Here is a 12,529-nt window from a genome sequence, read left to right on the forward strand (position 1 = left end):
AACTTCACAGTGCTGACATTCCTGCTGTGAACATCTAAAGTTCTTTGCTTTTTATGTCTAAGTAATTATCAAACATTGTATTACTTTTTTTTTGTAGTTGTGACTGTGTGGTCATAGTGTATGCTTGTAAAGTGAATACTAAAAATTGGTGTAAGGTCACAGTGCACAATCCATTACTCCGTAAATGGGTTTTTGCATACATATAACCTCCTGAGACCCGGGATGCATTTGGGTGCACAGATTTTTTCCAAACTTTCCGAATAAGTCAGTAGGTATATGAAGATGAAAAGTGTTAAATATTTTTTTAACAGCCCTGATAGTTTCAGCTCAGCGCGATGTCCAATATATTGGACACTGGGATGCTACCCGGTCTTTTTCACCCAGCGCGCACGTAATGTCATACCGCAGATATTTCGCTCAAACTCGTGTGCAAAAATATTTTAATAACTCGAAAGGCAAAGTAGTGAATAAAGTACAAAAAAGAGCATTCCTCTGCTCAACAAAAATTTTGCTCTTGTGTTCACTTCCTGTGGGCAATTTCAAAACGCTTTTTGTTCCTGGGTGATGCCGAAGAAGAGCCGACATTTGGTGAAAAAGATTTGTTTCCATGTCGCAGCCATGTAGTCTGCAACGGGCAGCGTTTGCAGTGTCAGCCAGCATTGAGCAGTGGGTAGTGCTCTTTTTTGGGGGTTCTCGAGGAGACAGTCGAGCCTGCCTTGATGGCGGATGCAACTCGGCTTTGTTCTCACTCTTCGTTTCATCCTGCTTCTTCCCTTGAGCCACGAGAGTCTCAGCAACAGATTGGCGGAACTGCATAGATTTGAGCATTTCTTTCCGCTGTTTCTTTAGGGAGCGTATGTCCCGCGTGTACTGCACCCAGGAGTTGCTGAGGGCAATGTAGAAGAGGTGAAAGATGGCTCTGACTGTCCACTTGTTGACGCGTCCTTTTATCCTGTAGTAACTTATCATTTGGTCTGCCTTGTCAACACCCCCCATGTTGACGTTGTGCATGCGCACAATATCTGGTCGAGGGACATCGATATGTTCTGTTCCTTACGAGACCACCTGCGACAGGTGTCTTGCGGGTCCTAGCCATGGATTGAAAAAAGAAAAGTTATCTGCTTAATTCTTCAGACACGCGAGGCCGGTCCCTTAAAGAAAAAAAGAGACGCGATTTCGTCCACAAGCCGCTAAATGCCAACAGTACTCGCCTGCTGTTCATAACAAGGCCATCTCAAAAGCGCGGTCTAAATAACTGGGTTGAGTCCTAGCGTCCAACATAATAGACACGCGAAATCAAAGGAAGCGTGAAAAAAAGTAAGCGCGCAAAAAATTTAAATTTTGTATTCTGCGCTTATGCTGTTGTATTAACTTTATTATAAAATCAAAGATATGCCCTGAAAGCAGGTAGAAATACGAGAAACAGTGCTTACTTTTCCGGCAGCTACCGTAAAACGCCGCGCCGCTGAATGCCGCCATTGTGGAACCGTTTCGGCAGGAATTTGAACGATGTATTTTCATCAATGCTGCATAAATGGCGCAAGCAGGTGTCCAATAAGTTGGACAGTGCGGTTTTATGAGGATAAAAGCCTTGTGACAGAAGTGCTGTCTTATTTCTTAATGTCCAATATATTGGACAAATCCCCATAGCGGGGTCTCAGGAGGATAATAGGGTTATCTAAATTTTCATTTACGTTTTATGTTCATCACATCATTGTCATGCAAACCTGTAGGCTTGTGTACAGATTTGTGCATTGCACACGGCGAAGTTGCACACAGTTTTTAATTAGGCCTCCTTTGTGTTTGCGAGTAAATTCCAGTGTTGATCCCTGAGTTAATTATTTGTGTATTGTTTCAATGCTTATATTGACACGTTTCACTCACACCACATGTATATTATTGGGGAATGTGTTGTCAGCGGCGGATATTGGTTTTAGGATGTCGCTTTTAGTGTAGCATTGCCATGGTTAGAATTCATTCATGTGATTTAACATACTTGTAGTACTCTGTTTAGTGCACAAGTGTTAGGTTTTGACAGCATGCAATGAAGCCATCCTATAATGAAACAGCAGATGTAAAAATTTTCATTCAACACATCCAGTAGTTTGGTTCTGTTCACCCTATGTTAATTGTTAATGACTTGTCAATTGTAAATTCTACATTTCTTTCTCTACATGTATTTTACAAAATTCATGCAAATTATTCAGAGCTACGAAATCATTAGAACAGCTTGTCCCATGCAAATCATGACTCTCCTCTATGTGACACCAGTTGGACAGAAGGATTGCAGAAGAATTGCTGGTGCAAAATATGCATAATAGACTAGGTAAAAAAGCTGGCACAACAGTGAACTAGCCCATTTCCTAACTCCCTCAACTCATCTGCGGACCTAAATTGTGCCTTTCACTACACTGCACGAATTTATGAAGTAAAATTTGAATATAGAAGGAATAGATTCAGGCATACTTTGCTATTGCTTGTAAGCATTCCAAGTTCGGTGCATTCAATATCCAGTGCAGTGGAGGCTGGTATCCTCGGAAGCAGTTGTGGTATTGCACTTGGTTGATGCAGAGCATGTTTTGCTGTAACTTCTTTCATTTTTATCAGTCTTCATGCTAGTATCTGCCTTTTAATTTTGAGGGCTGTCTTGTTGTGTGGTTTGTTACAATTGTTATTGTGGAGCAGCTTTGCACTTTTAGGAAAAACAGCATGTTAGCGAAGCATGTGTCAAGGCGCACATGGGACTATATCAAGTGCATTTGTTCCTGCTTGATGCCGAGTCTTTGCCTTTGGCTTAGTTACATTAACTTCAAGTCACTCAGTGCATGAGGCAGCTGTGTGAGTCGTCTTGACACCTTTTACCATCATCAATGCAGGCCCCGTCCTTGTAATAATTTTTTTTTTGCTTGTGTCATTTGTTTTTGTGAGCAAGTCATGTGTGAATCTCACTTATCAAAAAATAAGGAAAATGTCTGTTATTCATTGATTGCACTTGGAGTTGAGTATCATGCATCTTTGCATATGCATTGCATATATATATATTTGCTGCATTTATGCAGTGAAATAAACTTGTTCTGAGTGAAGAATTTATAGGCAAAAATCTTATACTTTTTGTCAGTGTGTCAGGTATTATTTCAATGTTAATACATACATTACAGTGCAGCAAGTGTAGGGTGAGGACTTGCAAGTTTAAATGTGATTCCAAAACAGGAGACCATTTCTTTTAGAAAAGCAAGCAGGGTTTTGCATTCTCTGTGATGTGTGACAGTGCAGGATTGCTTGTGCATTGAATTTGTGCGTTCTGATAAAACTGTTGTGTGGCATCGTGTTTTGTTGCTCAGGACTGTGAGCCTTTAGACAGAAGCTCGGATATTTTACATACAATATGCCATTTCTATTGAAGACTGATAGGGCCAACAGCAATGGGAAGGAAAGCTGTTTTTACAAATGCCATTTTAATAGCCTTCCTATATATTTTAGTGCACATATAAAAACACTGAGAGCCGCAGGCAAGCAATGAATATGTTTTTGGGTTGCATAAAGAATGAAAAATTCCATGCTGAGCTAGATAGAGACTTAGCTTTTCTTATCATCCTAATAGAGAAAGGACTAAGCCCCTTTCTCACAGGACATTGTTGCTTTAGGAAGTCCATTTTATATTGTATTGTGGTCATCAGAATTCAGAGCCTTTTTTTATGTTCAGAATTGTCCTGGCAATAATGAGCTATCAGCCAAGATACAGGACCTAAATTTTCACTTTCGTTGATCTTTCTTGAAAGCAGAAGAAGCAGCATGCCATCATCGTGCTTACGGGCCAGGGGACACGGGTCTCTAATAAAGTAGTCGCACCGAGCAACTGTAACTGACGAATGCACAGTCATTCCATCCTCTACGTTAGGTTTCCATGAAACCCTAAAAGGAGACTGCCATCCACACAACTGATCATGGACCGACTACGCTGTCAGCGTGGCGTCATTTGAAGTGCCGCTACCTGAGTTATCGCCACCGCAGCCCAAGCCTTGCGCGAAACCCGACAGACGCCTATTGACTTGCAAGTGCTTTTAACTGAACTCGATAACACGGACCATTGCCACGCTGAAATCAATAGCAAAAGTCAAAGAACTCGTGATCGACAATGATGCATACAAAGCCGAATTTATCGAGGCCCTCGAATACCACGAGATGATCCGCCACACCGTCAGCCAGGTTCGTTTCCTTGTTAATTCTCGCGACATCATTGGATCACTTGCCAGCCCTTTGCAAGGACGGCAGGCAGTACACTCAATGTGGCCAACCAGTAAGCAGGCGAGCATAAGTGCAAATGTAAGGTTCGTTACAGCGCAACACAAGACAAGGACAAAAGAAGGTATAAAACGATGACATGATACCTTCTTTTCTCCTTGTGTTGCGCTGTAACAAACCTTAGTATTAATCCCAACCAACTGGCCCAACTTGCCGTTTTGATAAGTGCAAATGGCAGGGCATTGATTTAACACATACAACAACTGAAGCTTCAGATCGAAGCAAGGGTACAGCATCCACTCTTCCTAAAGAATGGCAAGATGACTGCTGACACAGGACCCTAAATCACGGCTACAAAAGAAGAAGAGCTGCTAGTTGCTGAAATGACCACGTATATTTGCAATATTCTGCAAAGCCAAACCAGTCAATGTGCAGCTTGCGTGAAACAGATGTCAGTGGCCAGCTTTATAGTACAAACTGACTCGGACAACGATCCGTAAGCACCTGTCCACTCACCCCACCTTGTGTGCACAGTGCAGCAGACGTGGATCCCATTCTGCGATCATCAGAAATGCAGTCAATAAGATCACTCCTCTCGCCACTGCCACCTCAGTGAGGAGAACAAACAACTCCGGCGAAGCATCGTGTGGAACCACAAGCGAGAGTCCAACATATTGGCAGCGATGAGGCCTTCTAAGACCTTGAATGACAAAAAGGGCAAGCTGCCACAACAAGAATCACAGCAATGTCTACTTTATTATTGGGACGGAAAGCTACGGGCAGCCACTCAGGTTCAGGTAGGACTCGGGTGAGTAGTACTACTCCGTCGAGAATATCACAACCATGACCCGGTCATACACGACAATGCTGATGTCTTCAACCAAAAAGCTAACTTTCATCGACCGACAGAGCTGTTTCCTGCCAACTAAAGCGCAGAGTGCACGACCACCAGGGATGCCTGATGGCTCTTAATTTTGACGACTTCAGTCAAGGTCAAGGGAAAGTGTGCTCTTTTTCTGGCACTGTTATGACCTGCTGCGAACAGCTGCACTGATGTACCAACTGGCACCTTCGAGGCACCTACGTTGAGATCGAGAATGACGACACGCACCACCTGCTCACGATACACAAGTCCAAGAAGAAATGGAAGCAACCTTTTCCAGCCTGATCGAGTTGTCGCCCACGTGGCATTGGAAGATTCTAGGCTTCCATTCCAACCTGGTGGGACGCCAACAGCAACTGCAGCCACCACCGCTGCATCATCAGGTTGTTGCAGAGTCATAAAATGATGACAAGGGCATGTACGAAGTGCGCCGATTTGACCACAGCCAGATGAAGAATTCCACAGGCAAGAAAAACTGATAGTTTGTCTGGACAATGATTCTACAGAAAGAAGAAAGGCGAAAGGTGGCAAGATCAAGTGCCCGATCCAGTGCCTTCACTTGTTGGAAGCCAGTTTGAACAGCTTTAGCGCGGCAGTATTTTGACAAAAGGAGCAAAGAACACGACGTGGTTCCGCTGTCATCTAAAACCACCTTGTCACTTTCTCGTGGGTGGCAATTTGTTAAGAAGAAAAGAAAAAGAAGCGTGCCACCACCACGTAAACGGGCCAGGGTACACGGGTTTCTAATAGAGTAGCTGCACCAGGCAAACGTAACTGCCGAATGTGCAGCCATTTCGTCTTTTACAATGTGCATAGCCATGTCCTTGATGTGCATAGTTATATGATGGCAGACTTTTCAATGTTATCATTGTTAGGCACAAAAAGATTAGGATCATGCTTTAATTTTGTGCACCGCTGTGGCACGATTGTGTAAAGCGCACAACTAGCACACCCCTGAAGTGGGCATATTTAGGCAGCTTAAAAGGGGCCTTAAAATAGCTTATCAGATCTTAGCCGAGAGCAGTTTGATTTGGCTCTTTCAAGCAGCCAGCTGCTATTCCAGGTTTGTTGATTTGTAGAATTTCTGTGATGTTGCATATGTGCAGGTTCTTTCTGGTAAGAAATTGAAGTATGTAACTAGCATGATACAAAGTGTCGAATATTAGATTATTCATGGCATGCTGCTGCATATGAAATCCACCTGTGTGGCCACTCGGAAGAATTTACATGAGGATCAATTTTAATATGTGCAAACATTTTTTGTTTGAACTTCTTTTAAAAGGAGAAAGAGCTGCCACTGGCCATGTCATTATATGTAGCGTATGTTTTGGAACCTATACAAGTTCCTTAATTTTCCATTGCGAGTAAGACGTCATTACTCTATACAGGGTGATCATTTTGAAGTTATGCAATTTTTAAGCATTAAGTGTGGCAGATAATGCAGTTCTTCTCTTTGAACTGCAGTATTCAATGAGGCAGATTATACTAGCATGAAAAATCAAAACACATATTCAGCTAGGTAACAGAAATTCACTAATTCTTAATTAATTTCTTTACAGCATATATTGAAAATACAAATTATAGCTGGTGAGCTGGCAAGACGTGTCCACATAAAATAAATTTTCAGTATGACACCAGTTCTGAGATGCTATTTTGTAAAGTGTAAAACCAAATACATGGGTGTTCTAGTTACTTTAGTTCTTTGATGCATAAAAGAGTGTTTTGTTTAAAAAAGTAAGTGGAACAACAGTGCATTTTTACGAGTTGATTGTACATATCTCCAAACTGGCGTCATTCTTAAAATTCAATAAAAGTGGATACACTTAGCAAACTAACCGGCTACAATTCGTAAATAGCAATATGTGCCACAAGGTAACTAATTCAGAATATAATTCAGAATATAATTAGAAAAGTTTGTGTTAATTCATCAAATATGTGTTTCAATTTCTCGCGCAAGTAATGGCTGCCCCTCTGAATAATGCAGCTCAAGGACTAGAATTGTGTTATCTCCAACCAGCTATTTTTAAAACGCTGTAAAACCTTAAAGTGATCATCCTGTATTCCGTGTACAGCACAATGAGTGCATACGAGGCAAATGGTACATTCTCTTCAGTTCTATTAGCGTTAAGTGTCAGTTGAATCAAGAGGGATTTTAGTAAAAGGCAGGTTCTCAGGTTCTCTCTTTTTTTTATTTTTTTGATAATCAATGCCTCATCCCATATTCTGCAATGGTCAAGCACATGCATGTCGTCTGCAGTAGCATTTTATTCTGACACTGTTACTGACTGAAATTCCTTCCTAATATGTCAAATTTTCCTGACCGCGTGAAATTGTACCACATGTCAGACTAGTCATTGGAAGTTTATGAAGTATTGCTTGCCACGTGGCAGCATCAGAAACGTGACACTGCTTAGTTCCGCACTACCCACAAATCAGCTGTTGTATGCCTTTCTCTTCAGGGGACCATCGCCAGGCCAGTTCTGTGGTGCCTGTGGACAAAGGCAACGGCTCGATTCAGTACCAGTGTTCGCTGTGTCCCTACATGACCACCCGGAGAGGCAACATTCGTCTACACCAAGTGACGCATTCAGACCAGCACCCTTTCCTCTGCCCGCTGTGCTTCAGGGCCTTCAAGCGCAATCACCACCTCAAACGCCACCTGTTGAAAAAGCACCCTCGCCTCTGATGTGATCGCAGGCAAGGGAGGAATGTTGTGTGCCGACACTTGTCAAGCCAGTCAGATAGCCTCTGTTGCTGGGAGGGTAGCTCGTGTTCCTGCATCATCGCCTCGCAAATTTCGTTCTTTTTAAAATATTTTCTACTACTAAGCCCCTTTTCAGATTTCTTGCAGTAGAATGTTTCATGGGTGGCACTCTACACATTCCAGTGTATAATCAAAATTTTTGATGAAGCCTGATGCGACTCTTGAACTGTGGACTGCACTTATAGAGATGACCTTGCAAGTGCCCAATATTCTCGTGTAATAGCTCTGATGCTCTACATGAATTCTGTGGATGCAGGCCTGCAAGATCCTAAATGTTAGAAGGCATATTGCTTGGTTATTCAGCACCATTTTAGAACCACTTTTACGAACTATCTGCCGCGTATTTTCTGGTGTTAAGCCAGCAGGTTACTGGGTGTGCTTTATGTCCCCATTGTGCAGAGCATGAAGCCGTGGGAAACAATCCGCATTGGAGGGGCACTACTGTGTGTGACGGTCGCAAACTCTGAATGTGTTGGGTAAGATTTATGAAACTTTGTGTATTGCTGAAAGCAGCAGCAGATTCAATGTGCTGAGGCCATGGGGCTGATGATGTTACAACAGTGGGGATTAAACGCCCAAATTGTGGTGGCAGGTTGGGCTTAAATTTTTTTTTTTTGACAATGGGTATAAGAATGCCTGTGTGCCCTTATTTGTATAGATCATTAGTATGTGCTACTTTAGTACCAAAGACTGAACCTTTAAAGCACTTTAAGCGGCACCATGCCAAACCTGTAATCTTTGAAAATGTGTTATTGAAATGGCTACGGTAATTCTTGTGCGCCATGAATGTACAAACCATGAAATTGTATAGGGTGAGAATGCATCGGTGAGGTCCTACTGCATATGGGACATGCTGCTTTATATTGTCACTTTGTAGCGACATTGAACAGCCATAGTAGCGCAATACAAGTCATGGAACTAACTGTTTATTCGGCGAACCTGTACACAGAAAAACAAGTGACACTCAGAATAGTGGTAGTGGCGAGCACACTTGTCAATTGTTGAAATTTGATCTGCGGTTCAAGTGCATTATGCATGACACGTTGAAGGTTCCAGCATGATAGTTGGTGCCTGCGTGCGTTCCAGAAAGTAGGACGCAATTCGCGTCACACATACAACCTGATTACATAAGGTTCGGTGACAGCATACAATGCATAGAACCTGAAATAACGTTCGAGAAACTTCCGATACAGAAAGGCACGTCTTGTGCTGAACGATACCTTTAAACATTTGTTAGCTGGTGAATTGCCATCACCGTAAACAGACAAGCTAGTGTGCACATCAATTTAACCTTCTCATTCTACTGTAAAAAGAAACAGCATACTAAATAAAATTGCAGATCAAAATTAATGTAATTGTTCAAGTGAATTGTTTAAATAGACATAAACTTATGATGCTGGCAAGGACTTAAAAAGATTAGAGAATTACACCTTTGCAGTTTGGGCTGCGTGGTTTAGCTCGCATTTTCAAAAATTCTGCATCGCTTTTCTAGTCAGGTGTGGCTTCGCTTAGTCCTTTTCCAAGATTCAACGATTTCCACTAAAGCGTGTGTTAGGGAAAGAATTCTAGGAGGCCATCGAAGCAGAAATTTGGCAGTAATGCTAAATGTGCCTGCTGTTCTGGTTGGCTTTTTAAAAACTTATTTTTATGTCTGGTTGTTATTAGTACTTGTTGGTGTCGTTTGTCTCGTTGCCATGGTAACTGCACGTGTAGCAAGAAACAACTTCCACATTTAACCATGGCACAGAGGTTTTCTGTGAGTGTGGCTTTAAACAGTGTATGTCACTGTGCCATTTCTATTCACAGTAATAAAGTATATTCATGGACGACTTTCTGTGCCAATAAAGCAATGTCTACAGAGGCAATGCTTTTGCAAATGCATTACTGTGCCAAGTACTTGAGCTAAGTTGGATGGCGCTTTCTGTTTCCGTCTAGTGGAGCAGATCCTGAATCAGCATAACTTTCACTTGTTACAGTGTTGTGTTTACTAAAATGTGGAATAACAAAGTGAATGAAAGAAATTTAAAATCTAACACTGGGTCATGTGTTTTATGTCTAAGTGTTTCACTTAAATATAAGCACTACAGTAAGTGGTATGCAGTGCTAATAAGTGAGATGTTTATATTTCTGGTTTTCCAGCCTGAATAAATGCAAATGAGATGAATAGTTTTAATCAGTTCTGTTGCGTTGTAAGCTTTGCCTCATAGCTTTCCCTTTATAGCTAAAAAACAGTGCAATATGTGCAATTAATCATTACCAATTAGCTTGAGTTCACACCCTTTGAAAAGGTTTCCCTTTATTGCGACATTAAGTTGTTTGTGAGCACAGCATTGTTGGTGTACTTTCATTAATATCGCTTTTGGGTTTTGCTACCTTGGGGCATCACAAGTGGGATAGCTTTTGCTGCGACAGTATTTCTTAGTTTAGCGAGTGTAAAAACAGTCTTTGTGGCAGCTGTGACACAAGGTTAAAAGATGTACGCTTGCACTAGGATTGCTTAATGCTGATTTTAGTGCTTTGCAGCTGTTTTAGGGGATGACGAAATGCTTTGAGAACCGCTGCATACTTGAAGCAGCTACAGAGTTCGTGTAACAAAACTAAAATTGTGGCATTTTTTGTGGACATATTGAACAGTAAAGAAACCCTCTACAGCCAGAATTGTAAAAGAGAGGCCCCACAGTTCACGAATGCACCTTTATTCATAGTTAACCTGTTTGCAGTGCATGGAGATCTTTTGTAACGCTCCTCAGCGATTCCTGCAGTGTTTTAAGTTGCTTAGGAAACACTCTTGTCAACCTGGTTCCTTTAGTAGATGGCAGGAATGCCCGATTACTAAATTGTAGATCAGGCATCAGTGAGCAGCGTTTTGGAAACACAGGTACTACTTCATGTGGGTGCTACCACTCTCTTGGAGAAAAGGTGGAGGTTTGAGTTGAGGTGTGTTCCTGAATCGTTGGGGTAGCTTGGTGACTTTGCTCAAAGGCGCAGCTGATGCCAGCTACAGTGCACAGAGTGAACTGGAAAGATGTGGATCATCCATTTGTGTCCTTCTTTTAACAGCATCCCTTGTTAAAACATATTAAAAGGAGCTGCATGTAGAGCCATATGTATGAGTGAAGAGCTCCCATGCGGGTGCCAAATGTTTGCCTTTAGGTGTGAATTTTTTACAATTCGTATTGCTTCTCTTTTTTGTGTAGTCCCTGTTCCACCTCGCCCATGTGACTCTTTTATCAGTGCTTGTACCTCAGCCCGTTGGACTGATATACAATGCAAGCGCAGAAGTGTCCATTTTTCTTGTGCGATTGTGCTCAGAATAAATTTGTGTTCTGAAGACTGTCATTTTTTGTTTGGCCAGTGCCATTTATTCTGCCAGTGTGATGATCACTTTAGAGTTCTTGACATTATACAGTGGTGCCTCACTTCGCGAACGGATTGCTCAGTAGACATTTCAAAGAGCAAGCCATACCCACTCGGACTTTCAGCTTGCAGAACTTACCCGGTTTCTCTGAGCGAACCGGACGACCAGGTGATGTCCAGACGTGCCGAGGGCATAGTGTATTACAAGAGAAAAATGGTGGCCCAGGAACGCGGAGGCTGAGGCGATGTGCAGGTCCACTTGGGTGTTCTCTTCTTGGCCTTCACACTTCCGGGCCTCCATTTTCTCTTGTCGTAATACCTATACTATACCCGCGACTACTCTTGCTCTGCCATCACTCTTGTCTCACATTCAGACATGCTTAGAAGGGAGAGGCAGGACAGCTTGAGAAAGTTGTGTTCTGGGTATTTAGAAAAGGCCCAGACAGAGACAGGAGTGTCTTCCACCTTACCTAGCTTGGGCAGAATGACTCTGGTAGGCTGCGCTGAGAACTGCTTCAAAAGGTGCATTTGTTTGCTAACAGTAGTGTGAGCAGTCTGCCTTACTCCATTCTCCGACACCTCTCCTGCCAAGCCGTTTTCCCTAAATTGGGTTGTTGACAATATCGCCTCTTCCTGTCCACAATCTCTTCTTCAAACATCCTCCTTCCTTGGTAAATGTACTGACAATTTTTTCTAATGTGTTGTACAGTTCTTTTTCTTTGCGTTTGCGTGATTAAACAAGGTACAAAACAAATTAATGATCTTCCCATGGGAAACACTGGGGAAGAGACGTCCTGCAGAACGGATTTGTCGCAGAACAAACCCACCTAAGGAATGAATTAAGCTCGTTCTGTAAGGCACCACTGTACCTGGACAGGACATGTATGAGGCGTAAACCTCAATGGTGTGTATCTACGATTTGTGTTGTGAAAGCTTAGGATTGTGTTGCTGCATAACAAGCAAGATGTCATCAAATGCGACATTGTATCCCAAGCCAACATGTACCAGCTTATTTTTGTTCCTGAATATTATTGGCCTTTCTTTGAAAAGCCCTCTCAAAAGGATGCTGTGCCTTTTTACTGCACCACTAAAGCTGGGTGCAACTGACATCTGGCATTGTTCGTCTCACTTCTGGAATGCATTTATTTGCTATCTGTGCAATATTGGATGTTGGCAAGTGTGTTTACGTGCCCATAAGCAAGGCTGCAACCGAGACAAGTTATTGTACCAATTTCCTGCTGGCACACTTAAGGATGTGTTAGAATGTTGCTATTATGATTTTT

The 12,529-nt window shown here is 42.3% G+C and overlaps 1 long non-coding RNA gene across 2 annotated transcripts in view; it reads left to right on the plus strand.

Moving 5' to 3' along the window:
- LOC135897655 (uncharacterized) overlaps positions 1-9,901 on the plus strand; it is an 87,773-nt gene extending 77,872 nt beyond the window's left edge. For both annotated transcript variants that reach the window (XR_011515338.1, XR_011515339.1), the window contains one exon: positions 7,585-9,901. This is a non-coding gene — a long non-coding RNA (uncharacterized lncRNA). The remainder of the gene's footprint in view (positions 1-7,584) is intronic.
- The last annotated feature ends 2,628 nt before the right edge of the window (positions 9,902-12,529 follow it).

Source organism: Dermacentor albipictus, chromosome 6 (genome assembly GCF_038994185.2).
Source record: "Dermacentor albipictus isolate Rhodes 1998 colony chromosome 6, USDA_Dalb.pri_finalv2, whole genome shotgun sequence".
Taxonomy (NCBI): Eukaryota; Metazoa; Arthropoda; class Arachnida; order Ixodida; family Ixodidae; genus Dermacentor; species Dermacentor albipictus.